The 26,855-nt window shown below is 42.6% G+C and overlaps 7 non-coding genes across 7 annotated transcripts; all 7 read right to left on the bottom strand.

Moving 5' to 3' along the window:
• Positions 1 to 416: 416 nt before the first annotated feature.
• On the bottom strand, positions 417 to 504 carry trnap-agg (transfer RNA proline (anticodon AGG)). Its single transcript is given in 2 exon segments — positions 417 to 452; positions 469 to 504. It is a non-coding gene; the product is annotated as a tRNA-Pro (tRNA).
• A 2,991-nt stretch (positions 505 to 3,495) lies between these two features.
• trnap-agg (transfer RNA proline (anticodon AGG)) lies at positions 3,496 to 3,583 on the bottom strand. Its single transcript is given in 2 exon segments — positions 3,496 to 3,531; positions 3,548 to 3,583. It is a non-coding gene; the product is annotated as a tRNA-Pro (tRNA).
• Positions 3,584 to 6,573: 2,990 nt separating this feature from the next.
• trnap-agg (transfer RNA proline (anticodon AGG)) lies at positions 6,574 to 6,661 on the bottom strand. The gene is given in 2 exon segments: positions 6,574 to 6,609; positions 6,626 to 6,661. It is a non-coding gene; the product is annotated as a tRNA-Pro (tRNA).
• A 2,991-nt stretch (positions 6,662 to 9,652) lies between these two features.
• trnap-agg (transfer RNA proline (anticodon AGG)) lies at positions 9,653 to 9,740 on the bottom strand. Its single transcript is given in 2 exon segments — positions 9,653 to 9,688; positions 9,705 to 9,740. It is a non-coding gene; the product is annotated as a tRNA-Pro (tRNA).
• Positions 9,741 to 12,730: 2,990 nt separating this feature from the next.
• Positions 12,731 to 12,818, bottom strand: trnap-agg (transfer RNA proline (anticodon AGG)). Its single transcript is given in 2 exon segments — positions 12,731 to 12,766; positions 12,783 to 12,818. It is a non-coding gene; the product is annotated as a tRNA-Pro (tRNA).
• A 2,991-nt stretch (positions 12,819 to 15,809) lies between these two features.
• On the bottom strand, positions 15,810 to 15,897 carry trnap-agg (transfer RNA proline (anticodon AGG)). The gene is given in 2 exon segments: positions 15,810 to 15,845; positions 15,862 to 15,897. It is a non-coding gene; the product is annotated as a tRNA-Pro (tRNA).
• A 9,149-nt stretch (positions 15,898 to 25,046) lies between these two features.
• trnap-agg (transfer RNA proline (anticodon AGG)) lies at positions 25,047 to 25,134 on the bottom strand. The gene is given in 2 exon segments: positions 25,047 to 25,082; positions 25,099 to 25,134. It is a non-coding gene; the product is annotated as a tRNA-Pro (tRNA).
• Between the last annotated feature and the right edge of the window lie 1,721 nt (positions 25,135 to 26,855).

Genomic DNA, 26,855 nt, shown 5'->3' with positions numbered 1-26,855 from the left:
TCCTGTACGGTTTAAATTCGGCAGCCAAGGGACTAAATCCAAAGCCAGCTTCTCCCATCTTTTCAGCGCTGGAGAAACAGGACGCACTCATATTAAGGGCAGAGTCTGTTTCACGTTGAAGTTGAGATTGACGCTGAATGTATCCACATCCCAATGGAGGTGAGCTCATGCGTGCAGAACGGAAGATGGACTGATCAAGAATTGGCCAGAATCAAACACGGGTTTAGGTTGTCCAATGAGACACTGAGCCGAGCACATCTGAGATGCATGAACTTTACTCAGTTCGGTGAGTTTCACTTTGCTCCTGGGAATCTCCAGGATTTTTGGACGCTGTGTGAACAACGGCGCGCAATCAAACGTTTTAATTTGAAACATGTCGACCGGCTGAGAAGTGTTTTTTTGACTAAAAGTTGTCAGGGCTCGTCCGGGATTTGAACCCGGGACATCTCGCATTTCAATTATTAAAACCCCTAAGCGAGAATCATACCCCTAGACCAACGAGCCGCCGACAGTAAGGGATCTAGCTCTCAGATTCTGACCTTCGTTTGCTATTCGGCCCATCGTCCCCCTCTCCATAGTCCTGCTCATGTTTTCCCTTTGATGAATAGATTATTCCTTGAGACATTACTTCACCAACGAGCTGCATTCTTGTCAGTAAAAGGTGAATTTGGCAATGAGGTTAAATGTGATTACGGAAAAAAACCGAGTGGAAACGGTTTAACACAATAACGACGAAGTTGAGGGCAGACTGGATCAGCAGTCCATTGCCTGAACTTCTCAGTCACCTTATCTCCTATTTACTGCAACGTCAGACATCCATCCCCTACTTTTTCCATTCAAACAGAAATAATGTGCACGAAAGTCTACTTCACCGCTTGTTTTGCCCGTGCAACCAGATCGACAGTGATGAAAATGTGCCATGAGCTTTTTAAAGCAAACAGCCTTCCTTTACTTTCGGTGAGTGACTGCACGAGATGGTTGGTTTTGAGGCAGAATCAAAATAAAGAATGTAAAATTTCACGCGGCAAGTTAGCTGACCGCGGCAGGACTCGAACCTGCAATCTTTTGATAACATCACAGTTACAATCGAAGTCAGACGACTTATCCATTAGGCCACGCGGCTGCTGCTGCTGGCATGAAATTTGTTGTTTTTTTTATACTGAGAGCAAATTTGGGACAAGGGATCTTTCAAGGAGTGGATTTATGAAAATATGGGCATATTTTGAGTAATGAACCGTTACGCTGCGATATGGATGTGCACGGACACAGGCAACGTCAATGTAGCTTGATACACAACAGTTTAACAATCGGTTATCGCAACTGAAATCACACTCCTTTTAAAATATACAGGATGATCGCGATTATGAGAAAATACGTCTTAAAGGGGCAGTTGATGAACCGGAACTGACAACCATCCCGTTTGAACAGACACCGAATGATCCAGGACAGGAAGCACATCCATCTTACACAGCTGTAGAATGGGCCTTCACGGACAGCACTTCCCTTTCAAAAGATTAAAGTCGGATTTCTATCATTCCTGAAGGCAATTGTGCTGTGCGTGAGTGAGCGCGGATCTCAGGACCACGAGGGGCTGGGACGGTTTTTGAAGCCACAGGTGATTGACAGGCAGGAAGGACGGAGGGAAGTAAAATCAACCCAGACAAAAAGACAATTTAAAACATATATATATTTATCACAATAAGAAAATAAATAAATTTACAGTTTTATTGCAAAAAATTGAATTTAGTTTGATTTCAATAAAGAAATAATTATTTCTTAATCTATATGTTTTTGATTGAACGAAGGCTGTGCGACTGCTTGAAATCCACTGGAAATCAGGGCGTGCAGTCAGTAAATACACAAACACGAAAGCCCATGGTGTAAGACAAGCCACGAGCGAAGATGTGGGGAACAAAGGCGATCTTTTAAAGTCGCGAGTGCCTTTCTGCTGGATCTGACAGCAGCTGCGTGTGCTGTGAAAGAGCTCAAATGCAATAGAGCCCAGTGCCGGTAGAACAGAAAAGGCACATTTATTTTGAAAGTTAAAAAGTATGGAATGTATGTTAATATACGCATATATAAATATTAATACATATATTTATATAAACAAAGTCAGTCAGTCAGTCATGTCTTGTCTTGTCTTGATTTGATTTGTATTTGAAAATAAGGAGGAAAGAGCTCATCATGTCACAAAGCCCATCCGCAAGCTCTCGCTCAAATCGCTATGTTTCTAACTTATATAATTTGCCTTCTTTCAGATGTGGAACAGCAAAATCCCACAGCAGATTCTTCTCCTGTCAGGCAGTCCTCGAATGTGTGTTCAATCAAATCAGTGTGGCTTCAAGTTGCATGTAATGCATTTTTTCTCCCATGACATGAAATGCACAGTAAGATCGCGCAGCACGTTTGCACACACTCCCTCGCTACAGAAACACACCAACAAACTAAAATTCCTGCAACCTCCAAAGGCAGTTTTTGAAATTTGTAATTTAAAATCCGGGACAGACAGCACATTCCTTTTAAACAGATACATAATGATCCGATACTGATAGCAACCATTTTGGAGAGACAGAGAATGACCTCGGACAGACAGGACATCACCTTAAAAGCGATACAGAAACACAGTGAACAAAAACAAAGAATTCTGTAAAACTCAGCTGGTCGTGAACATTCTGTGGATGAAGAACCCGGGCTCACGTTCAGTCAGATGATCATTCCGACATTTTAAGAAAAATGTAAAGTTTACAGATTTCTTCCACGAAAATAGCGCCTGGAAAAAAATAGGCAGCGAGGAAGGACAAAAGGGAATGTCTGTGATACAGTGGAGCGTAGGAGTGATTGAATAATAAATGGCACAATGCGAAAAGGCAAAGTGGGTGGTAAGCGGGCAATAAAATAACAAAGGATGGACTAGAGCAGGTGTTAGTGGGAACAGCAGAACCATTAGCAGACAATGAGCGCGGCTTATGATCCGAGACGTTGAATCGAATGTTGAGGCCAGAACACAATAACATGCCTGGAATGTAGGGTCTGAACGCCTTTTAATCAGACCAGGCAGCTTGCCCACCCCGGATTGATTTCCTGTACGGTTTAAATTCGGCAGCCAAGGGACTAAATCCAAAGCCAGCTTCTCCCATCTTTTCAGCGCTGGAGAAACAGGACGCACTCATATTAAGGGCAGAGTCTGTTTCACGTTGAAGTTGAGATTGACGCTGAATGTATCCACATCCCAATGGAGGTGAGCTCATGCGTGCAGAACGGAAGATGGACTGATCAAGAATTGGCCAGAATCAAACACGGGTTTAGGTTGTCCAATGAGACACTGAGCCGAGCACATCTGAGATGCATGAACTTTACTCAGTTCGGTGAGTTTCACTTTGCTCCTGGGAATCTCCAGGATTTTTGGACGCTGTGTGAACAACGGCGCGCAATCAAACGTTTTAATTTGAAACATGTCGACCGGCTGAGAAGTGTTTTTTTGACTAAAAGTTGTCAGGGCTCGTCCGGGATTTGAACCCGGGACCTCTCGCATTTCAATTATTAAAACCCCTAAGCGAGAATCATACCCCTAGACCAACGAGCCGCCGACAGTAAGGGATCTAGCTCTCAGATTCTGACCTTCGTTTGCTATTCGGCCCATCGTCCCCCTCTCCATAGTCCTGCTCATGTTTTCCCTTTGATGAATAGATTATTCCTTGAGACATTACTTCACCAACGAGCTGCATTCTTGTCAGTAAAAGGTGAATTTGGCAATGAGGTTAAATGTGATTACGGAAAAAAACCGAGTGGAAACGGTTTAACACAATAACGACGAAGTTGAGGGCAGACTGGATCAGCAGTCCATTGCCTGAACTTCTCAGTCACCTTATCTCCTATTTACTGCAACGTCAGACATCCATCCCCTACTTTTTCCATTCAAACAGAAATAATGTGCACGAAAGTCTACTTCACCGCTTGTTTTGCCCGTGCAACCAGATCGACAGTGATGAAAATGTGCCATGAGCTTTTTAAAGCAAACAGCCTTCCTTTACTTTCGGTGAGTGACTGCACGAGATGGTTGGTTTTGAGGCAGAATCAAAATAAAGAATGTAAAATTTCACGCGGCAAGTTAGCTGACCGCGGCAGGACTCGAACCTGCAATCTTTTGATAACATCACAGTTACAATCGAAGTCAGACGACTTATCCATTAGGCCACGCGGCTGCTGCTGCTGGCATGAAATTTGTTGTTTTTTTTATACTGAGAGCAAATTTGGGACAAGGGATTTTTCAAGGAGTGGATTTATGAAAATATGGGCATATTTTGAGTAATGAACCGTTACGCTGCGATATGGATGTGCACGGACACAGGCAACGTCAATGTAGCTTGATACACAACAGTTTAACAATCGGTTATCGCAACTGAAATCACACTCCTTTTAAAATATACAGGATGATCGCGATTATGAGAAAATACGTCTTAAAGGGGCAGTTGATGAACCGGAACTGACAACCATCCCGTTTGAACAGACACCGAATGATCCAGGACAGGAAGCACATCCATCTTACACAGCTGTAGAATGGGCCTTCACAGACAGCACTTCCCTTTCAAAAGATTAAAGTCGGATTTCTATCATTCCTGAAGGCAATTGTGCTGTGCGTGAGTGAGCGCGGATCTCAGGACCACGAGTGGCTGGGACGGTTTTTGAAGCCACAGGTGATTGACAGGCAGGAAGGACGGAGGGAAGTAAAATCAACCCAGACAAAAAGACAATTTAAAACAAATATATATTTATCACAATAAGAAAATAAATAAATTTACAGTTTTATTGCAAAAAATTGAATTTAGTTTGATTTCAATAAAGAAATAATTATTTCTTAATCTATATGTTTTTGATTGAACGAAGGCTGTGCGACTGCTTGAAATCCACTGGAAATCAGGGCGTGCAGTCAGTAAATACACAAACAAGAAAGCCCATGGTGTAAGACAAGCCACGAGCGAAGATGTGGGGAACAAAGGCGATCTTTTAAAGTCGCGAGTGCCTTTCTGCTGGATCTGACAGCAGCTGCGGGTGCTGTGAAAGAGCTCAAATGCAATAGAGCCCAGTGCCGGTAGAACAGAAAAGGCACATTTATTTTGAAAGTTAAAAAGTATGGAATGTATGTTAATATACGCATATATAAATATTAATACATATATTTATATAAACAAAGTCAGTCAGTCAGTCATGTCTTGTCTTGTCTTGATTTGATTTGTATTTGAAAATAAGGAGGAAAGAGCTCATCATGTCACAAAGCCCATCCGCAAGCTCTCGCTCAAATCGCTATGTTTCTAACTTATATAATTTGCCTTCTTTCAGATGTGGAACAGCAAAATCCCACAGCAGATTCTTCTCCTGTCAGGCAGTCCTCGAATGTGTGTTCAATCAAATCAGTGTGGCTTCAAGTTGCATGTAATGCATTTTTTCTCCCATGACATGAAATGCACAGTAAGATCGCGCAGCACGTTTGCACACACTCCCTCGCTACAGAAACACACCAACAAACTAAAATTCCTGCAACCTCCAAAGGCAGTTTTTGAAATTTGTAATTTAAAATCCGGGACAGACAGCACATTCCTTTTAAACAGATACATAATGATCCGATACTGATAGCAACCATTTTGGAGAACAGAGAATGACCTCGGACAGACAGGACATCACCTTAAAAGCGATACAGAAACACAGTGAACAAAAACAAAGAATTCTGTAAAACTCAGCTGGTCGTGAACATTCTGTGGATGAAGAACCCGGGCTCACGTTCAGTCAGATGATCATTCCGATATTTTAAGAAAAATGTAAAGTTTACAGATTTCTTCCACGAAAATAGCGCCTGGAAAAAAATAGGCAGCGAGGAAGGACAAAAGGGAATGTCTGTGATACAGTGGAGCGTAGGAGTGATTGAATAATAAATGGCACATTGCGAAAAGGCAAAGTGGGTGGTAAGCGGGCAATAAAATAACAAAGGATGGACTAGAGCAGGTGTTAGTGGGAACAGCAGAACCATTAGCAGACAATGAGCGCGGCTTATGATCCGAGACGTTGAATCGAATGTTGAGGCCAGAACACAATAACATGCCTGGAATGTAGGGTCTGAACGCCTTTTAATCAGACCAAGCAGCTTGCCCACCCCGGATTGATTTCCTGTACGGTTTAAATTCGGCAGCCAAGGGACTAAATCCAAAGCCAGCTTCTCCCATCTTTTCAGCGCTGGAGAAACAGGACGCACTCATATTAAGGGCAGAGTCTGTTTCACGTTGAAGTTGAGATTGACGCTGAATGTATCCACATCCCAATGGAGGTGAGCTCATGCGTGCAGAACGGAAGATGGACTGATCAAGAATTGGCCAGAATCAAACACGGGTTTAGGTTGTCCAATGAGACACTGAGCCGAGCACATCTGAGATGCATGAACTTTACTCAGTTCGGTGAGTTTCACTTTGCTCCTGGGAATCTCCAGGATTTTTGGACGCTGTGTGAACAACGGCGCGCAATCAAACGTTTTAATTTGAAACATGTCGACCGGCTGAGAAGTGTTTTTTTGACTAAAAGTTGTCAGGGCTCGTCCGGGATTTGAACCCGGGACATCTCGCATTTCAATTATTAAAACCCCTAAGCGAGAATCATACCCCTAGACCAACGAGCCGCCGACAGTAAGGGATCTAGCTCTCAGATTCTGACCTTCGTTTGCTATTCGGCCCATCGTCCCCCTCTCCATAGTCCTGCTCATGTTTTCCCTTTGATGAATAGATTATTCCTTGAGACATTACTTCACCAACGAGCTGCATTCTTGTCAGTAAAAGGTGAATTTGGCAATGAGGTTAAATGTGATTACGGAAAAAAACCGAGTGGAAACGGTTTAACACAATAACGACGAAGTTGAGGGCAGACTGGATCAGCAGTCCATTGCCTGAACTTCTCAGTCACCTTATCTCCTATTTACTGCAACGTCAGACATCCATCCCCTACTTTTTCCATTCAAACAGAAATAATGTGCACGAAAGTCTACTTCACCGCTTGTTTTGCCCGTGCAACCAGATCGACAGTGATGAAAATGTGCCATGAGCTTTTTAAAGCAAACAGCCTTCCTTTACTTTCGGTGAGTGACTGCACGAGATGGTTGGTTTTGAGGCAGAATCAAAATAAAGAATGTAAAATTTCACGCGGCAAGTTAGCTGACCGCGGCAGGACTCGAACCTGCAATCTTTTGATAACATCACAGTTACAATCGAAGTCAGACGACTTATCCATTAGGCCACGCGGCTGCTGCTGCTGGCATGAAATTTGTTGTTTTTTTTATACTGAGAGCAAATTTGGGACAAGGGATCTTTCAAGGAGTGGATTTATGAAAATATGGGCATATTTTGAGTAATGAACCGTTACGCTGCGATATGGATGTGCACGGACACAGGCAACGTCAATGTAGCTTGATACACAACAGTTTAACAATCGGTTATCGCAACTGAAATCACACTCCTTTTAAAATATACAGGATGATCGCGATTATGAGAAAATACGTCTTAAAGGGGCAGTTGATGAACCGGAACTGACAACCATCCCGTTTGAACAGACACCGAATGATCCAGGACAGGAAGCACATCCATCTTACACAGCTGTAGAATGGGCCTTCACGGACAGCACTTCCCTTTCAAAAGATTAAAGTCGGATTTCTATCATTCCTGAAGGCAATTGTGCTGTGCGTGAGTGAGCGCGGATCTCAGGACCACGAGGGGCTGGGACGGTTTTTGAAGCCACAGGTGATTGACAGGCAGGAAGGACGGAGGGAAGTAAAATCAACCCAGACAAAAAGACAATTTAAAACATATATATATTTATCACAATAAGAAAATAAATAAATTTACAGTTTTATTGCAAAAAATTGAATTTAGTTTGATTTCAATAAAGAAATAATTATTTCTTAATCTATATGTTTTTGATTGAACGAAGGCTGTGCGACTGCTTGAAATCCACTGGAAATCAGGGCGTGCAGTCAGTAAATACACAAACACGAAAGCCCATGGTGTAAGACAAGCCACGAGCGAAGATGTGGGGAACAAAGGCGATCTTTTAAAGTCGCGAGTGCCTTTCTGCTGGATCTGACAGCAGCTGCGTGTGCTGTGAAAGAGCTCAAATGCAATAGAGCCCAGTGCCGGTAGAACAGAAAAGGCACATTTATTTTGAAAGTTAAAAAGTATGGAATGTATGTTAATATACGCATATATAAATATTAATACATATATTTATATAAACAAAGTCAGTCAGTCAGTCATGTCTTGTCTTGTCTTGATTTGATTTGTATTTGAAAATAAGGAGGAAAGAGCTCATCATGTCACAAAGCCCATCCGCAAGCTCTCGCTCAAATCGCTATGTTTCTAACTTATATAATTTGCCTTCTTTCAGATGTGGAACAGCAAAATCCCACAGCAGATTCTTCTCCTGTCAGGCAGTCCTCGAATGTGTGTTCAATCAAATCAGTGTGGCTTCAAGTTGCATGTAATGCATTTTTTCTCCCATGACATGAAATGCACAGTAAGATCGCGCAGCACGTTTGCACACACTCCCTCGCTACAGAAACACACCAACAAACTAAAATTCCTGCAACCTCCAAAGGCAGTTTTTGAAATTTGTAATTTAAAATCCGGGACAGACAGCACATTCCTTTTAAACAGATACATAATGATCCGATACTGATAGCAACCATTTTGGAGAGACAGAGAATGACCTCGGACAGACAGGACATCACCTTAAAAGCGATACAGAAACACAGTGAACAAAAACAAAGAATTCTGTAAAACTCAGCTGGTCGTGAACATTCTGTGGATGAAGAACCCGGGCTCACGTTCAGTCAGATGATCATTCCGACATTTTAAGAAAAATGTAAAGTTTACAGATTTCTTCCACGAAAATAGCGCCTGGAAAAAAATAGGCAGCGAGGAAGGACAAAAGGGAATGTCTGTGATACAGTGGAGCGTAGGAGTGATTGAATAATAAATGGCACATTGCGAAAAGGCAAAGTGGGTGGTAAGCGGGCAATAAAATAACAAAGGATGGACTAGAGCAGGTGTTAGTGGGAACAGCAGAACCATTAGCAGACAATGAGCGCGGCTTATGATCCGAGAGGTTGAATCGAATGTTGAGGCCAGAACACAATAACATGCCTGGAATGTAGGGTCTGAACGCCTTTTAATCAGACCAGGCAGCTTGCCCACCCCGGATTGATTTCCTGTACGGTTTAAATTCGGCAGCCAAGGGACTAAATCCAAAGCCAGCTTCTCCCATCTTTTCAGCGCTGGAGAAACAGGACGCACTCATATTAAGGGCAGAGTCTGTTTCACGTTGAAGTTGAGATTGACGCTGAATGTATCCACATCCCAATGGAGGTGAGCTCATGCGTGCAGAACGGAAGATGGACTGATCAAGAATTGGCCAGAATCAAACACGGGTTTAGGTTGTCCAATGAGACACTGAGCCGAGCACATCTGAGATGCATGAACTTTACTCAGTTCGGTGAGTTTCACTTTGCTCCTGGGAATCTCCAGGATTTTTGGACGCTGTGTGAACAACGGCGCGCAATCAAACGTTTTAATTTGAAACATGTCGACCGGCTGAGAAGTGTTTTTTTGACTAAAAGTTGTAAGGGCTCGTCCGGGATTTGAACCCGGGACCTCTCGCATTTCAATTATTAAAACCCCTAAGCGAGAATCATACCCCTAGACCAACGAGCCGCCGACAGTAAGGGATCTAGCTCTCAGATTCTGACCTTCGTTTGCTATTCGGCCCATCGTCCCCCTCTCCATAGTCCTGCTCATGTTTTCCCTTTGATGAATAGATTATTCCTTGAGACATTACTTCACCAACGAGCTGCATTCTTGTCAGTAAAAGGTGAATTTGGCAATGAGGTTAAATGTGATTACGGAAAAAAACCGAGTGGAAACGGTTTAACACAATAACGACGAAGTTGAGGGCAGACTGGATCAGCAGTCCATTGCCTGAACTTCTCAGTCACCTTATCTCCTATTTACTGCAACGTCAGACATCCATCCCCTACTTTTTCCATTCAAACAGAAATAATGTGCACGAAAGTCTACTTCACCGCTTGTTTTGCCCGTGCAACCAGATCGACAGTGATGAAAATGTGCCATGAGCTTTTTAAAGCAAACAGCCTTCCTTTACTTTCGGTGAGTGACTGCACGAGATGGTTGGTTTTGAGGCAGAATCAAAATAAAGAATGTAAAATTTCACGCGGCAAGTTAGCTGACCGCGGCAGGACTCGAACCTGCAATCTTTTGATAACATCACAGTTACAATCGAAGTCAGACGACTTATCCATTAGGCCACGCGGCTGCTGCTGCTGGCATGAAATTTGTTGTTTTTTTTATACTGAGAGCAAATTTGGGACAAGGGATCTTTCAAGGAGTGGATTTATGAAAATATGGGCATATTTTGAGTAATGAACCGTTACGCTGCGATATGGATGTGCACGGACACAGGCAACGTCAATGTAGCTTGATACACAACAGTTTAACAATCGGTTATCGCAACTGAAATCACACTCCTTTTAAAATATACAGGATGATCGCGATTATGAGAAAATACGTCTTAAAGGGGCAGTTGATGAACCGGAACTGACAACCATCCCGTTTGAACAGACACCGAATGATCCAGGACAGGAAGCACATCCATCTTACACAGCTGTAGAATGGGCCTTCACGGACAGCACTTCCCTTTCAAAAGATTAAAGTCGGATTTCTATCATTCCTGAAGGCAATTGTGCTGTGCGTGAGTGAGCGCGGATCTCAGGACCACGAGGGGCTGGGACGGTTTTTGAAGTCACAGGTGATTGACAGGCAGGAAGGACGGAGGGAAGTAAAATCAACCCAGACAAAAAGACAATTTAAAACATATATATATTTATCACAATAAGAAAATAAATAAATTTACAGTTTTATTGCAAAAAATTGAATTTAGTTTGATTTCAATAAAGAAATAATTATTTCTTAATCTATATGTTTTTGATTGAACGAAGGCTGTGCGACTGCTTGAAATCCACTGGAAATCAGGGCGTGCAGTCAGTAAATACACAAACACGAAAGCCCATGGTGTAAGACAAGCCACGAGCGAAGATGTGGGGAACAAAGGCGATCTTTTAAAGTCGCGAGTGCCTTTCTGCTGGATCTGACAGCAGCTGCGTGTGCTGTGAAAGAGCTCAAATGCAATAGAGCCCAGTGCCGGTAGAACAGAAAAGGCACATTTATTTTGAAAGTTAAAAAGTATGGAATGTATGTTAATATACGCATATATAAATATTAATACATATATTTATATAAACAAAGTCAGTCAGTCAGTCATGTCTTGTCTTGTCTTGATTTGATTTGTATTTGAAAATAAGGAGGAAAGAGCTCATCATGTCACAAAGCCCATCCGCAAGCTCTCGCTCAAATCGCTATGTTTCTAACTTATATAATTTGCCTTCTTTCAGATGTGGAACAGCAAAATCCCACAGCAGATTCTTCTCCTGTCAGGCAGTCCTCGAATGTGTGTTCAATCAAATCAGTGTGGCTTCAAGTTGCATGTAATGCATTTTTTCTCCCATGACATGAAATGCACAGTAAGATCGCGCAGCACGTTTTCACACACTCCCTCGCTACAGAAACACACCAACAAACTAAAATTCCTGCAACCTCCAAAGGCAGTTTTTGAAATTTGTAATTTAAAATCCGGGACAGACAGCACATTCCTTTTAAACAGATACATAATGATCCGATACTGATAGCAACCATTTTGGAGAACAGAGAATGACCTCGGACAGACAGGACATCACCTTAAAAGCGATACAGAAACACAGTGAACAAAAACAAAGAATTCTGTAAAACTCAGCTGGTCGTGAACATTCTGTGGATGAAGAACCCGGGCTCACGTTCAGTCAGATGATCATTCCGATATTTTAAGAAAAATGTAAAGTTTACAGATTTCTTCCACGAAAATAGCGCCTGGAAAAAAATAGGCAGCGAGGAAGGACAAAAGGGAATGTCTGTGATACAGTGGAGCGTAGGAGTGATTGAATAATAAATGGCACATTGCGAAAAGGCAAAGTGGGTGGTAAGCGGGCAATAAAATAACAAAGGATGGACTAGAGCAGGTGTTAGTGGGAACAGCAGAACCATTAGCAGACAATGAGCGCGGCTTATGATCCGAGACGTTGAATCGAATGTTGAGGCCAGAACACAATAACATGCCTGGAATGTAGGGTCTGAACGCCTTTTAATCAGACCAAGCAGCTTGCCCACCCCGGATTGATTTCCTGTACGGTTTAAATTCGGCAGCCAAGGGACTAAATCCAAAGCCAGCTTCTCCCATCTTTTCAGCGCTGGAGAAACAGGACGCACTCATATTAAGGGCAGAGTCTGTTTCACGTTGAAGTTGAGATTGACGCTGAATGTATCCACATCCCAATGGAGGTGAGCTCATGCGTGCAGAACGGAAGATGGACTGATCAAGAATTGGCCAGAATCAAACACGGGTTTAGGTTGTCCAATGAGACACTGAGCCGAGCACATCTGAGATGCATGAACTTTACTCAGTTCGGTGAGTTTCACTTTGCTCCTGGGAATCTCCAGGATTTTTGGACGCTGTGTGAACAACGGCGCGCAATCAAACGTTTTAATTTGAAACATGTCGACCGGCTGAGAAGTGTTTTTTTGACTAAAAGTTGTCAGGGCTCGTCCGGGATTTGAACCCGGGACATCTCGCATTTCAATTATTAAAACCCCTAAGCGAGAATCATACCCCTAGACCAACGAGCCGCCGACAGTAAGGGATCTAGCTCTCAGATTCTGACCTTCGTTTGCTATTCGGCCCATCGTCCCCCTCTCCATAGTCCTGCTCATGTTTTCCCTTTGATGAATAGATTATTCCTTGAGACATTACTTCACCAACGAGCTGCATTCTTGTCAGTAAAAGGTGAATTTGGCAATGAGGTTAAATGTGATTACGGAAAAAAACCGAGTGGAAACGGTTTAACACAATAACGACGAAGTTGAGGGCAGACTGGATCAGCAGTCCATTGCCTGAACTTCTCAGTCACCTTATCTCCTATTTACTGCAACGTCAGACATCCATCCCCTACTTTTTCCATTCAAACAGAAATAATGTGCACGAAAGTCTACTTCACCGCTTGTTTTGCCCGTGCAACCAGATCGACAGTGATGAAAATGTGCCATGAGCTTTTTAAAGCAAACAGCCTTCCTTTACTTTCGGTGAGTGACTGCACGAGATGGTTGGTTTTGAGGCAGAATCAAAATAAAGAATGTAAAATTTCACGCGGCAAGTTAGCTGACCGCGGCAGGACTCGAACCTGCAATCTTTTGATAACATCACAGTTACAATCGAAGTCAGACGACTTATCCATTAGGCCACGCAGCTGCTGCTGCTGGCATGAAATTTGTTGTTTTTTTTATATTGAGAGCAAATTTGGGACAAGGGATCTTTCAAGGAGTGGATTTATGAAAATATGGGCATATTTTGAGTAATGAACCGTTACGCTGCGATATGGATGTGCACGGACACAGGCAACGTCAATGTAGCTTGATACACAACAGTTTAACAATCGGTTATCGCAACTGAAATCACACTCCTTTTAAAATATACAGGATGATCGCGATTATGAGAAAATACGTCTTAAAGGGGCAGTTGATGAACCGGAACTGACAACCATCCCGTTTGAACAGACACCGAATGATCCAGGACAGGAAGCACATCCATCTTACACAGCTGTAGAATGGGCCTTCACGGACAGCACTTCCCTTTCAAAAGATTAAAGTCGGATTTCTATCATTCCTGAAGGCAATTGTGCTGTGCGTGAGTGAGCGCGGATCTCAGGACCACGAGGGGCTGGGACGGTTTTTGAAGCCACAGGTGATTGACAGGCAGGAAGGACGGAGGGAAGTAAAATCAACCCAGACAAAAAGACAATTTAAAACATATATATATTTATCACAATAAGAAAATAAATAAATTTACAGTTTTATTGCAAAAAATTGAATTTAGTTTGATTTCAATAAAGAAATAATTATTTCTTAATCTATATGTTTTTGATTGAACGAAGGCTGTGCGACTGCTTGAAATCCACTGGAAATCAGGGCGTGCAGTCAGTAAATACACAAACACGAAAGCCCATGGTGTAAGACAAGCCACGAGCGAAGATGTGGGGAACAAAGGCGATCTTTTAAAGTCGCGAGTGCCTTTCTGCTGGATCTGACAGCAGCTGCGTGTGCTGTGAAAGAGCTCAAATGCAATAGAGCCCAGTGCCGGTAGAACAGAAAAGGCACATTTATTTTGAAAGTTAAAAAGTATGGAATGTATGTTAATATACGCATATATAAATATTAATACATATATTTATATAAACAAAGTCAGTCAGTCAGTCATGTCTTGTCTTGTCTTGATTTGATTTGTATTTGAAAATAAGGAGGAAAGAGCTCATCATGTCACAAAGCCCATCCGCAAGCTCTCGCTCAAATCGCTATGTTTCTAACTTATATAATTTGCCTTCTTTCAGATGTGGAACAGCAAAATCCCACAGCAGATTCTTCTCCTGTCAGGCAGTCCTCGAATGTGTGTTCAATCAAATCAGTGTGGCTTCAAGTTGCATGTAATGCATTTTTTCTCCCATGACATGAAATGCACAGTAAGATCGCGCAGCACGTTTGCACACACTCCCTCGCTACAGAAACACACCAACAAACTAAAATTCCTGCAACCTCCAAAGGCAGTTTTTGAAATTTGTAATTTAAAATCCGGGACAGACAGCACATTCCTTTTAAACAGATACATAATGATCCGATACTGATAGCAACCATTTTGGAGAGACAGAGAATGACCTCGGACAGACAGGACATCACCTTAAAAGCGATACAGAAACACAGTGAACAAAAACAAAGAATTCTGTAAAACTCAGCTGGTCGTGAACATTCTGTGGATGAAGAACCCGGGCTCACGTTCAGTCAGATGATCATTCCGACATTTTAAGAAAAATGTAAAGTTTACAGATTTCTTCCACGAAAATAGCGCCTGGAAAAAAATAGGCAGCGAGGAAGGACAAAAGGGAATGTCTGTGATACAGTGGAGCGTAGGAGTGATTGAATAATAAATGGCACAATGCGAAAAGGCAAAGTGGGTGGTAAGCGGGCAATAAAATAACAAAGGATGGACTAGAGCAGGTGTTAGTGGGAACAGCAGAACCATTAGCAGACAATGAGCGCGGCTTATGATCCGAGACGTTGAATCGAATGTTGAGGCCAGAACACAATAACATGCCTGGAATGTAGGGTCTGAACGCCTTTTAATCAGACCAGGCAGCTTGCCCACCCCGGATTGATTTCCTGTACGGTTTAAATTCGGCAGCCAAGGGACTAAATCCAAAGCCAGCTTCTCCCATCTTTTCAGCGCTGGAGAAACAGGACGCACTCATATTAAGGGCAGAGTCTGTTTCACGTTGAAGTTGAGATTGACGCTGAATGTATCCACATCCCAATGGAGGTGAGCTCATGCGTGCAGAACGGAAGATGGACTGATCAAGAATTGGCCAGAATCAAACACGGGTTTAGGTTGTCCAATGAGACACTGAGCCGAGCACATCTGAGATGCATGAACTTTACTCAGTTCGGTGAGTTTCACTTTGCTCCTGGGAATCTCCAGGATTTTTGGACGCTGTGTGAACAACGGCGCGCAATCAAACGTTTTAATTTGAAACATGTCGACCGGCTGAGAAGTGTTTTTTTGACTAAAAGTTGTCAGGGCTCGTCCGGGATTTGAACCCGGGACCTCTCGCATTTCAATTATTAAAACCCCTAAGCGAGAATCATACCCCTAGACCAACGAGCCGCCGACAGTAAGGGATCTAGCTCTCAGATTCTGACCTTCGTTTGCTATTCGGCCCATCGTCCCCCTCTCCATAGTCCTGCTCATGTTTTCCCTTTGATGAATAGATTATTCCTTGAGACATTACTTCACCAACGAGCTGCATTCTTGTCAGTAAAAGGTGAATTTGGCAATGAGGTTAAATGTGATTACGGAAAAAAACCGAGTGGAAACGGTTTAACACAATAACGACGAAGTTGAGGGCAGACTGGATCAGCAGTCCATTGCCTGAACTTCTCAGTCACCTTATCTCCTATTTACTGCAACGTCAGACATCCATCCCCTACTTTTTCCATTCAAACAGAAATAATGTGCACGAAAGTCTACTTCACCGCTTGTTTTGCCCGTGCAACCAGATCGACAGTGATGAAAATGTGCCATGAGCTTTTTAAAGCAAACAGCCTTCCTTTACTTTCGGTGAGTGACTGCACGAGATGGTTGGTTTTGAGGCAGAATCAAAATAAAGAATGTAAAATTTCACGCGGCAAGTTAGCTGACCGCGGCAGGACTCGAACCTGCAATCTTTTGATAACATCACAGTTACAATCGAAGTCAGACGACTTATCCATTAGGCCACGCGGCTGCTGCTGCTGGCATGAAATTTGTTGTTTTTTTTATACTGAGAGCAAATTTGGGACAAGGGATTTTTCAAGGAGTGGATTTATGAAAATATGGGCATATTTTGAGTAATGAACCGTTACGCTGCGATATGGATGTGCACGGACACAGGCAACGTCAATGTAGCTTGATACACAACAGTTTAACAATCGGTTATCGCAACTGAAATCACACTCCTTTTAAAATATACAGGATGATCGCGATTATGAGAAAATACGTCTTAAAGGGGCAGTTGATGAACCGGAACTGACAACCATCCCGTTTGAACAGACACCGAATGATCCAGGACAGGAAGCACATCCATCTTACACAGCTGTAGAATGGGCCTTCACAGACAGCACTTCCCTTTCAAAAGATTAAAGTCGGATTTCTATCATTCCTGAAGGCAATTGTGCTGTGCGTGAGTGAGCGCGGATCTCAGGACCACGAGTGGCTGGGACGGTTTTTGAAGCCACAGGTGATTGACAGGCAGGAAGGACGGAGGGAAGTAAAATCAACCCAGACAAAAAGACAATTTAAAACAAATATATATTTATCACAATAAGAAAATAAATAAATTTACAGTTTTATTGCAAAAAATTGAATTTAGTTTGATTTCAATAAAGAAATAATTATTTCTTAATCTATATGTTTTTGATTGAACGAAGGCTGTGCGACTGCTTGAAATCCACTGGAAATCAGGGCGTGCAGTCAGTAAATACACAAACAAGAAAGCCCATGGTGTAAGACAAGCCACGAGCGAAGATGTGGGGAACAAAGGCGATCTTTTAAAGTCGCGAGTGCCTTTCTGCTGGATCTGACAGCAGCTGCGGGTGCTGTGAAAGAGCTCAAATGCAATAGAGCCCAGTGCCGGTAGAACAGAAAAGGCACATTTATTTTGAAAGTTAAAAAGTATGGAATGTATGTTAATATACGCATATATAAATATTAATACATATATTTATATAAACAAAGTCAGTCAGTCAGTCATGTCTTGTCTTGTCTTGATTTGATTTGTATTTGAAAATAAGGAGGAAAGAGCTCATCATGTCACAAAGCCCATCCGCAAGCTCTCGCTCAAATCGCTATGTTTCCAACTTATATAATTTGCCTTCTTTCAGATGTGGAACAGCAAAATCCCACAGCAGATTCTTCTCCTGTCAGGCAGTCCTCGAATGTGTGTTCAATCAAATCAGTGTGGCTTCAAGTTGCATGTAATGCATTTTTTCTCCCATGACATGAAATGCACAGTAAGATCGCGCAGCACGTTTGCACACACTCCCTCGCTACAGAAACACACCAACAAACTAAAATTCCTGCAACCTCCAAAGGCAGTTTTTGAAATTTGTAATTTAAAATCCGGGACAGACAGCACATTCCTTTTAAACAGATACATAATGATCCGATACTGATAGCAACCATTTTGGAGAGACAGAGAATGACCTCGGACAGACAGGACATCACCGTAAAAGCGATACAGAAACACAGTGAACAAAAACAAAGAATTCTGTAAAACTCAGCTGGTCGTGAACATTCTGTGGATGAAGAACCCGGGCTCACGTTCAGTCAGATGATCATTCCGATATTTTAAGAAAAATGTAAAGTTTACAGATTTCTTCCACGAAAATAGCGCCTGGAAAAAAATAGGCAGCGAGGAAGGACAAAAGGGAATGTCTGTGATACAGTGGAGCGTAGGAGTGATTGAATAATAAATGGCACAATGCGAAAAGGCAAAGTGGGTGGTAAGCGGGCAATAAAATAACAAAGGATGGACTAGAGCAGGTGTTAGTGGGAACAGCAGAACCATTAGCAGACAATGAGCGCGGCTTATGATCCGAGACGTTGAATCGAATGTTGAGGCCAGAACACAATAACATGCCTGGAATGTAGGGTCTGAACGCCTTTTAATCAGACCATGCAGCTTGCCCACCCCGGATTGATTTCCTGTACGGTTTAAATTCGGCAGCCAAGGGACTAAATCCAAAGCCAGCTTCTCCCATCTTTTCAGCGCTGGAGAAACAGGACGCACTCATATTAAGGGCAGAGTCTGTTTCACGTTGAAGTTGAGATTGACGCTGAATGTATCCATATCCCAATGGAGGTGAGCTCATGCGTGCAGAACGGAAGATGGACTGATCAAGAATTGGCCAGAATCAAACACGGGTTTAGGTTGTCCAATGAGACACTGAGCCGAGCACATCTGAGATGCATGAACTTTACTCAGTTCGGTGAGTTTCACTTTGCTCCTGGGAATCTCCAGGATTTTTGGACGCTGTGTGAACAACGGCGCGCAATCAAACGTTTTAATTTGAAACATGTCGACCGGCTGAGAAGTGTTTTTTTGACTAAAAGTTGTCAGGGCTCGTCCGGGATTTGAACCCGGGACCTCTCGCATTTCAATTATTAAAACCCCTAAGCGAGAATCATACCCGTAGACCAACGAGCCGCCGACAGTAAGGGATCTAGCTCTCAGATTCTGACCTTCGTTTGCTATTCGGCCCATCGTCCCCCTCTCCATAGTCCTGCTCATGTTTTCCCTTTGATGAATAGATTATTCTTTGAGACATTACTTCACCAACGAGCTGCATTCTTGTCAGTAAAAGGTGAATTTGGCAATGTGGTTAAATGTGATTACGGAAAAAAACCGAGTGGAAACGGTTTAACACAATAACGACGAAGTTGAGGGCAGACTGGATCAGCAGTCCATTGCCTGAACTTCTCAGTCACCTTATCTCCTATTTACTGCAACGTCAGACATCCATCCCCTACTTTTTCCATTCAAACAGAAATAATGTGCACGAAAGTCTACTTCACCGCTTGTTTTGCCCGTGCAACCAGATCGACAGTGATGAAAATGTGCCATGAGCTTTTTAAAGCAAACAGCCTTCCTTTACTTTCGGTGAGTGACTGCACGAGATGGTTGGTTTTGAGGCAGAATCAAAATAAAGAATGTAAAATTTCACGCGGCAAGTTAGCTGACCGCGGCAGGACTCGAACCTGCAATCTTTTGATAACATCACAGTTACAATCGAAGTCAGACGACTTATCCATTAGGCCACGCGGCTGCTGCTGCTGGCATGAAATTTGTTGTTTTTTTTATACTGAGAGCAAATTTGGGACAAGGGATCTTTCAAGGAGTGGATTTATGAAAATATGGGCATATTTTGAGTAATGAACCGTTACGCTGCGATATGGATGTGCACGGACACAGGCAACGTCAATGTAGCTTGATACACAACAGTTTAACAATCGGTTATCGCAACTGAAATCACACTCCTTTTAAAATATACAGGATGATCGCGATTATGAGAAAATACGTCTTAAAGGGGCAGTTGATGAACCGGAACTGACAACCATCCCGTTTGAACAGACACCGAATGATCCAGGACAGGAAGCACATCCATCTTACACAGCTGTAGAATGGGCCGTCACGGACAGCACTTCCCTTTTAAAAGATTAAAGTCGGATTTCTATCATTCCTGAAGGCAATTGTGCTGTGCGTGAGTGAGCGCGGATCTCAGGACCACGAGTGGCTGGGACGGTTTTTGAAGCCACAGGTGATTGACAGGCAGGAAGGACGGAGGGAAGTAAAATCAACCCAGACAAAAAGACAATTTAAAACATATATATATTTATCACAATAAGAAAATCAATAAATTTACAGTTTTATTGCAAAAAATTGAATTTAGTTTGATTTCAATAAAGAAATAATTATTTCTTAATCTATATGTTTTTGATTGAACGAAGGCTGTGCGACTGCTTGAAATCCACTGGAAATCAGGGCGTGCAGTCAGTAAATACACAAACAAGTAAGCCCATGGTGTAAGACAAGCCACGAGCGAAGATGTGGGGAACAAAGGCGATCTTTTAAAGTCGCGAGTGCCTTTCTGCTGGATCTGACAGCAGCTGCGTGTGCTGTGAAAGAGCTCAAATGCAATAGAGCCCAGTGCCGGTAGAACAGAAAAGGCACATTTATTTTGAAAGTTAAAAAGTATGGAATGTATGTTAATATACGCATATATAAATATTAATACATATATTTATATAAACAAAGTCAGTCAGTCAGTCATGTCTTGTCTTGTCTTGATTTGATTTGTATTTGAAAATAAGGAGGAAAGAGCTCATCATGTCACAAAGCCCATCCGCAAGCTCTCGCTCAAATCGCTATGTTTCTAACTTATATAATTTGCCTTCTTTCAGATGTGGAACAGCAAAATCCCACAGCAGATTCTTCTCCTGTCAGGCAGTCCTCGAATGTGTGTTCAATCAAATCAGTGTGGCTTCAAGTTGCATGTAATGCATTTTTTCTCCCATGACATGAAATGCACAGTAAGATCGCGCAGCACGTTTGCACACACTCCCTCGCTACAGAAACACACCAACAAACTAAAATTCCTGCAACCTCCAAAGGCAGTTTTTGAAATTTGTAATTTAAAATCCGGGACAGACAGCACATTCCTTTTAAACAGATACATAATGATCCGATACTGATAGCAACCATTTTGGAGAGACAGAGAATGACCTCGGACAGACAGGACATCACCTTAAAAGCGATACAGAAACACAGTGAACAAAAACAAAGAATTCTGTAAAACTCAGCTGGTCGTGAACATTCTGTGGATGAAGAACCCGGGCTCACGTTCAGTCAGATGATCATTCCGATATTTTAAGAAAAATGTAAAGTTTACAGATTTCTTCCACGAAAATAGCGCCTGGAAAAAAATAGGCAGCGAGGAAGGACAAAAGGGAATGTCTGTGATACAGTGGAGCGTAGGAGTGATTGAATAATAAATGGCACAATGCGAAAAGGCAAAGTGGGTGGTAAGCGGGCAATAAAATAACAAAGGATGGACGAGAGCAGGTGTTAGTGGGAACAGCAGAACCATTAGCAGACAATGAGCGCGGCTTATGATCCGAGACGTTGAATCGAATGTTGAGGCCAGAACACAATAACATGCCTGGAATGTAGGGTCTGAACGCCTTTTAATCAGACCAGGCAGCTTGCCCACCCCGGATTGATTTCCTGTACGGTTTAAATTCGGCAGCCAAGGGACTAAATCCAAAGCCAGCTTCTCCCATCTTTTCAGCGCTGGAGAAACAGGACGCACTCATATTAAGGGCAGAGTCTGTTTCACGTTGAAGTTGAGATTGACGCTGAATGTATCCATATCCCAATGGAGGTGAGCTCATGCGTGCAGAACGGAAGATGGACTGATCAAGAATTGGCCAGAATCAAACACGGGTTTAGGTTGTCCAATGAGACACTGAGCCGAGCACATCTGAGATGCATGAACTTTACTCAGTTCGGTGAGTTTCACTTTGCTCCTGGGAATCTCCAGGATTTTTGGACGCTGTGTGAACAACGGCGCGCAATCAAACGTTTTAATTTGAAACATGTCGACCGGCTGAGAAGTGTTTTTTTGACTAAAAGTTGTCAGGGCTCGTCCGGAATTTGAACCCGGGACCTCTCGCATTTCAATTATTAGAACCCCTAAGCGAGAATCATACCCCTAGTCCAACGAGCCGCCGAGAGTAAGGGATCTAGCTCTCAGATTCTGACCTTCGTTTGCTATTCGGCCCATCGTCCCCCTCTCCATAGTCCTGCTCATGTTTTCCCTTTGATGAATAGATTATTCTTTGAGACATTACTTCACCAACGAGCTGCATTCTTGTCAGTAAAAGGTGAATTTGGCAATGTGGTTAAATGTGATTACGGAAAAAAACCGAGTGGAAACGGTTTAACACAATAACGACGAAGTTGAGGGCAGACTGGATCAGCAGTCCATTGCCTGAACTTCTCAGTCACCTTATCTCCTATTTACTGCAACGTCAGACATCCATCCCCTACTTTTTCCATTCAAACAGAAATAATGTGCACGAAAGTCTACTTCACCGCTTGTTTTGCCCGTGCAACCAGATCGACAGTGATGAAAATGTGCCATGAGCTTTTTAAAGCAAACAGCCTTCCTTTACTTTCGGTGAGTGACTGCACGAGATGGTTGGTTTTGAGGCAGAATCAAAATAAAGAATGTAAAATTTCACGCGGCAAGTTAGCTGACCGCGGCAGGACTCGAACCTGCAATCTTTTGATAACATCACAGTTACAATCGAAGTCAGACGACTTATCCATTAGGCCACGCGGCTGCTGCTGCTGGCATGAAATTTGTTGTTTTTTTTATACTGAGAGCAAATTTGGGACAAGGGATCTTTCAAGGAGTGGATTTATGAAAATATGGGCATATTTTGAGTAATGAACCGTTACGCTGCGATATGGATGTGCACGGACACAGGCAACGTCAATGTAGCTTGATACACAACAGTTTAACAATCGGTTATCGCAACTGAAATCACACTCCTTTTAAAATATACAGGATGATCGCGATTATGAGAAAATACGTCTTAAAGGGGCAGTTGATGAACCGGAACTGACAACCATCCCGTTTGAACAGACACCGAATGATCCAGGACAGGAAGCACATCCATCTTACACAGCTGTAGAATGGGCCGTCACGGACAGCACTTCCCTTTTAAAAGATTAAAGTCGGATTTCTATCATTCCTGAAGGCAATTGTGCTGTGCGTGAGTGAGCGCGGATCTCAGGACCACGAGTGGCTGGGACGGTTTTTGAAGCCACAGGTGATTGACAGGCAGGAAGGACGGAGGGAAGTAAAATCAACCCAGACAAAAAGACAATTTAAAACATATATATATTTATCACAATAAGAAAATCAATAAATTTACAGTTTTATTGCAAAAAATTGAATTTAGTTTGATTTCAATAAAGAAATAATTATTTCTTAATCTATATGTTTTTGATTGAACGAAGGCTGTGCGACTGCTTGAAATCCACTGGAAATCAGGGCGTGCAGTCAGTAAATACACAAACAAGTAAGCCCATGGTGTAAGACAAGCCACGAGCGAAGATGTGGGGAACAAAGGCGATCTTTTAAAGTCGCGAGTGCCTTTCTGCTGGATCTGACAGCAGCTGCGTGTGCTGTGAAAGAGCTCAAATGCAATAGAGCCCAGTGCCGGTAGAACAGAAAAGGCACATTTATTTTGAAAGTTAAAAAGTATGGAATGTATGTTAATATACGCATATATAAATATTAATACATATATTTATATAAACAAAGTCAGTCAGTCAGTCATGTCTTGTCTTGTCTTGATTTGATTTGTATTTGAAAATAAGGAGGAAAGAGCTCATCATGTCACAAAGCCCATCCGCAAGCTCTCGCTCAAATCGCTATGTTTCTAACTTATATAATTTACCTTCTTTCAGATGTGGAACAGCAAAATCCCACAGCAGATTCTTCTCCTGTCAGGCAGCCCTCGAATGTGTGTTCAATCAAATCAGTGTGGCTTCAAGTTGCATGTAATGCATTTTTTCTCCCATGACATGAAATGCACAGTAAGATCGCGCAGCACGTTTGCACACACTCCCTCGCTACAGAAACACACCAACAAACTAAAATTCCTGCAACCTCCAAAGGCAGTTTTTGAAATTTGTAATTTAAAATCCGGGACAGACAGCACATTCCTTTTAAACAGATACATAATGATCCGATACTGATAGCAACCATTTTGGAGAGACAGAGAATGACCTCGGACAGACAGGACATCACCTTAAAAGCGATACAGAAACACAGTGAACAAAAACAAAGAATTCTGTAAAACTCAGCTGGTCGTGAACATTCTGTGGATGAAGAACCCGGGCTCACGTTCAGTCAGATGATCATTCCGATATTTTAAGAAAAATGTAAAGTTTACAGATTTCTTCCACGAAAATAGCGCCTGGAAAAAAATAGGCAGCGAGGAAGGACAAAAGGGAATGTCTGTGATACAGTGGAGCGTAGGAGTGATTGAATAATAAATGGCACAATGCGAAAAGGCAAAGTGGGTGGTAAGCGGGCAATAAAATAACAAAGGATGGACGAGAGCAGGTGTTAGTGGGAACAGCAGAACCATTAGCAGACAATGAGCGCGGCTTATGATCCGAGACGTTGAATCGAATGTTGAGGCCAGAACACAATAACATGCCTGGAATGTAGGGTCTGAACGCCTTTTAATCAGACCAGGCAGCTTGCCCACCCCGGATTGATTTCCTGTACGGTTTAAATTCGGCAGCCAAGGGACTAAATCCAAAGCCAGCTTCTCCCATCTTTTCAGCGCTGGAGAAACAGGACGCACTCATATTAAGGGCAGAGTCTGTTTCACGTTGAAGTTGAGATTGACGCTGAATGTATCCACATCCCAATGGAGGTGAGCTCATGCGTGCAGAACGGAAGATGGACTGATCAAGAATTGGCCAGAATCAAACACGGGTTTAGGTTGTCCAATGAGACACTGAGCCGAGCACATCTGAGATGCATGAACTTTACTCAGTTCGGTGAGTTTCACTTTGCTCCTGGGAATCTCCAGGATTTTTGGACGCTGTGTGAACAACGGCGCGCAATCAAACGTTTTAATTTGAAACATGTCGACCGGCTGAGAAGTGTTTTTTTGACTAAAAGTTGTCAGGGCTCGTCCGGGATTTGAACCCGGGACCTCTCGCATTTCAATTATTAAAACCCCTAAGCGAGAATCATACCCCTAGACCAACGAGCCGCCGACAGTAAGGGATCTAGCTCTCAGATTCTGACCTTCGTTTGCTATTCGGCCCATCGTCCCCCTCTCCATAGTCCTGCTCATGTTTTCCCTTTGATGAATAGATTATTCCTTGAGACATTACTTCACCAACGAGCTGCATTCTTGTCAGTAAAAGGTGAATTTGGCAATGAGGTTAAATGTGATTACGGAAAAAAACCGAGTGGAAACGGTTTAACACAATAACGACGAAGTTGAGGGCAGACTGGATCAGCAGTCCATTGCCTGAACTTCTCAGTCACCTTATCTCCTATTTACTGCAACGTCAGACATCCATCCCCTACTTTTTCCATTCAAACAGAAATAATGTGCACGAAAGTCTACTTCACCGCTTGTTTTGCCCGTGCAACCAGATCGACAGTGATGAAAATGTGCCATGAGCTTTTTAAAGCAAACAGCCTTCCTTTACTTTCGGTGAGTGACTGCACGAGATGGTTGGTTTTGAGGCAGAATCAAAATAAAGAATGTAAAATTTCACGCGGCAAGTTAGCTGACCGCGGCAGGACTCGAACCTGCAATCTTTTGATAACATCACAGTTACAATCGAAGTCAGACGACTTATCCATTAGGCCACGCGGCTGCTGCTGCTGGCATGAAATTTGTTGTTTTTTTTATACTGAGAGCAAATTTGGGACAAGGGATCTTTCAAGGAGTGGATTTATGAAAATATGGGCATATTTTGAGTAATGAACCGTTACGCTGCGATATGGATGTGCACGGACACAGGCAACGTCAATGTAGCTTGATACACAACAGTTTAACAATCGGTTATCGCAACTGAAATCACACTCCTTTTAAAATATACAGGATGATCGCGATTATGAGAAAATACGTCTTAAAGGGGCAGTTGATGAACCGGAACTGACAACCATCCCGTTTGAACAGACACCGAATGATCCAGGACAGGAAGCACATCCATCTTACACAGCTGTAGAATGGGCCTTCACGGACAGCACTTCCCTTTCAAAAGATTAAAGTCGGATTTCTATCATTCCTGAAGGCAATTGTGCTGTGCGTGAGTGAGCGCGGATCTCAGGACCACGAGGGGCTGGGACGGTTTTTGAAGTCACAGGTGATTGACAGGCAGGAAGGACGGAGGGAAGTAAAATCAACCCAGACAAAAAGACAATTTAAAACATATATATATTTATCACAATAAGAAAATAAATAAATTTACAGTTTTATTGCAAAAAATTGAATTTAGTTTGATTTCAATAAAGAAATAATTATTTCTTAATCTATATGTTTTTGATTGAACGAAGGCTGTGCGACTGCTTGAAATCCACTGGAAATCAGGGCGTGCAGTCAGTAAATACACAAACACGAAAGCCCATGGTGTAAGACAAGCCACGAGCGAAGATGTGGGGAACAAAGGCGATCTTTTAAAGTCGCGAGTGCCTTTCTGCTGGATCTGACAGCAGCTGCGTGTGCTGTGAAAGAGCTCAAATGCAATAGAGCCCAGTGCCGGTAGAACAGAAAAGGCACATTTATTTTGAAAGTTAAAAAGTATGGAATGTATGTTAATATACGCATATATAAATATTAATACATATATTTATATAAACAAAGTCAGTCAGTCAGTCATGTCTTGTCTTGTCTTGATTTGATTTGTATTTGAAAATAAGGAGGAAAGAGCTCATCATGTCACAAAGCCCATCCGCAAGCTCTCGCTCAAATCGCTA

The sequence above is a fragment of the Pristiophorus japonicus genome, unplaced genomic scaffold, assembly GCF_044704955.1.
Source record: "Pristiophorus japonicus isolate sPriJap1 unplaced genomic scaffold, sPriJap1.hap1 HAP1_SCAFFOLD_66, whole genome shotgun sequence".
Classification (NCBI taxonomy): Eukaryota; Metazoa; Chordata; class Chondrichthyes; family Pristiophoridae; genus Pristiophorus; species Pristiophorus japonicus.
The sequence above is the reverse complement of the archived record's forward strand: the minus strand, read 5'-3'. Positions and strand labels throughout refer to the sequence as shown.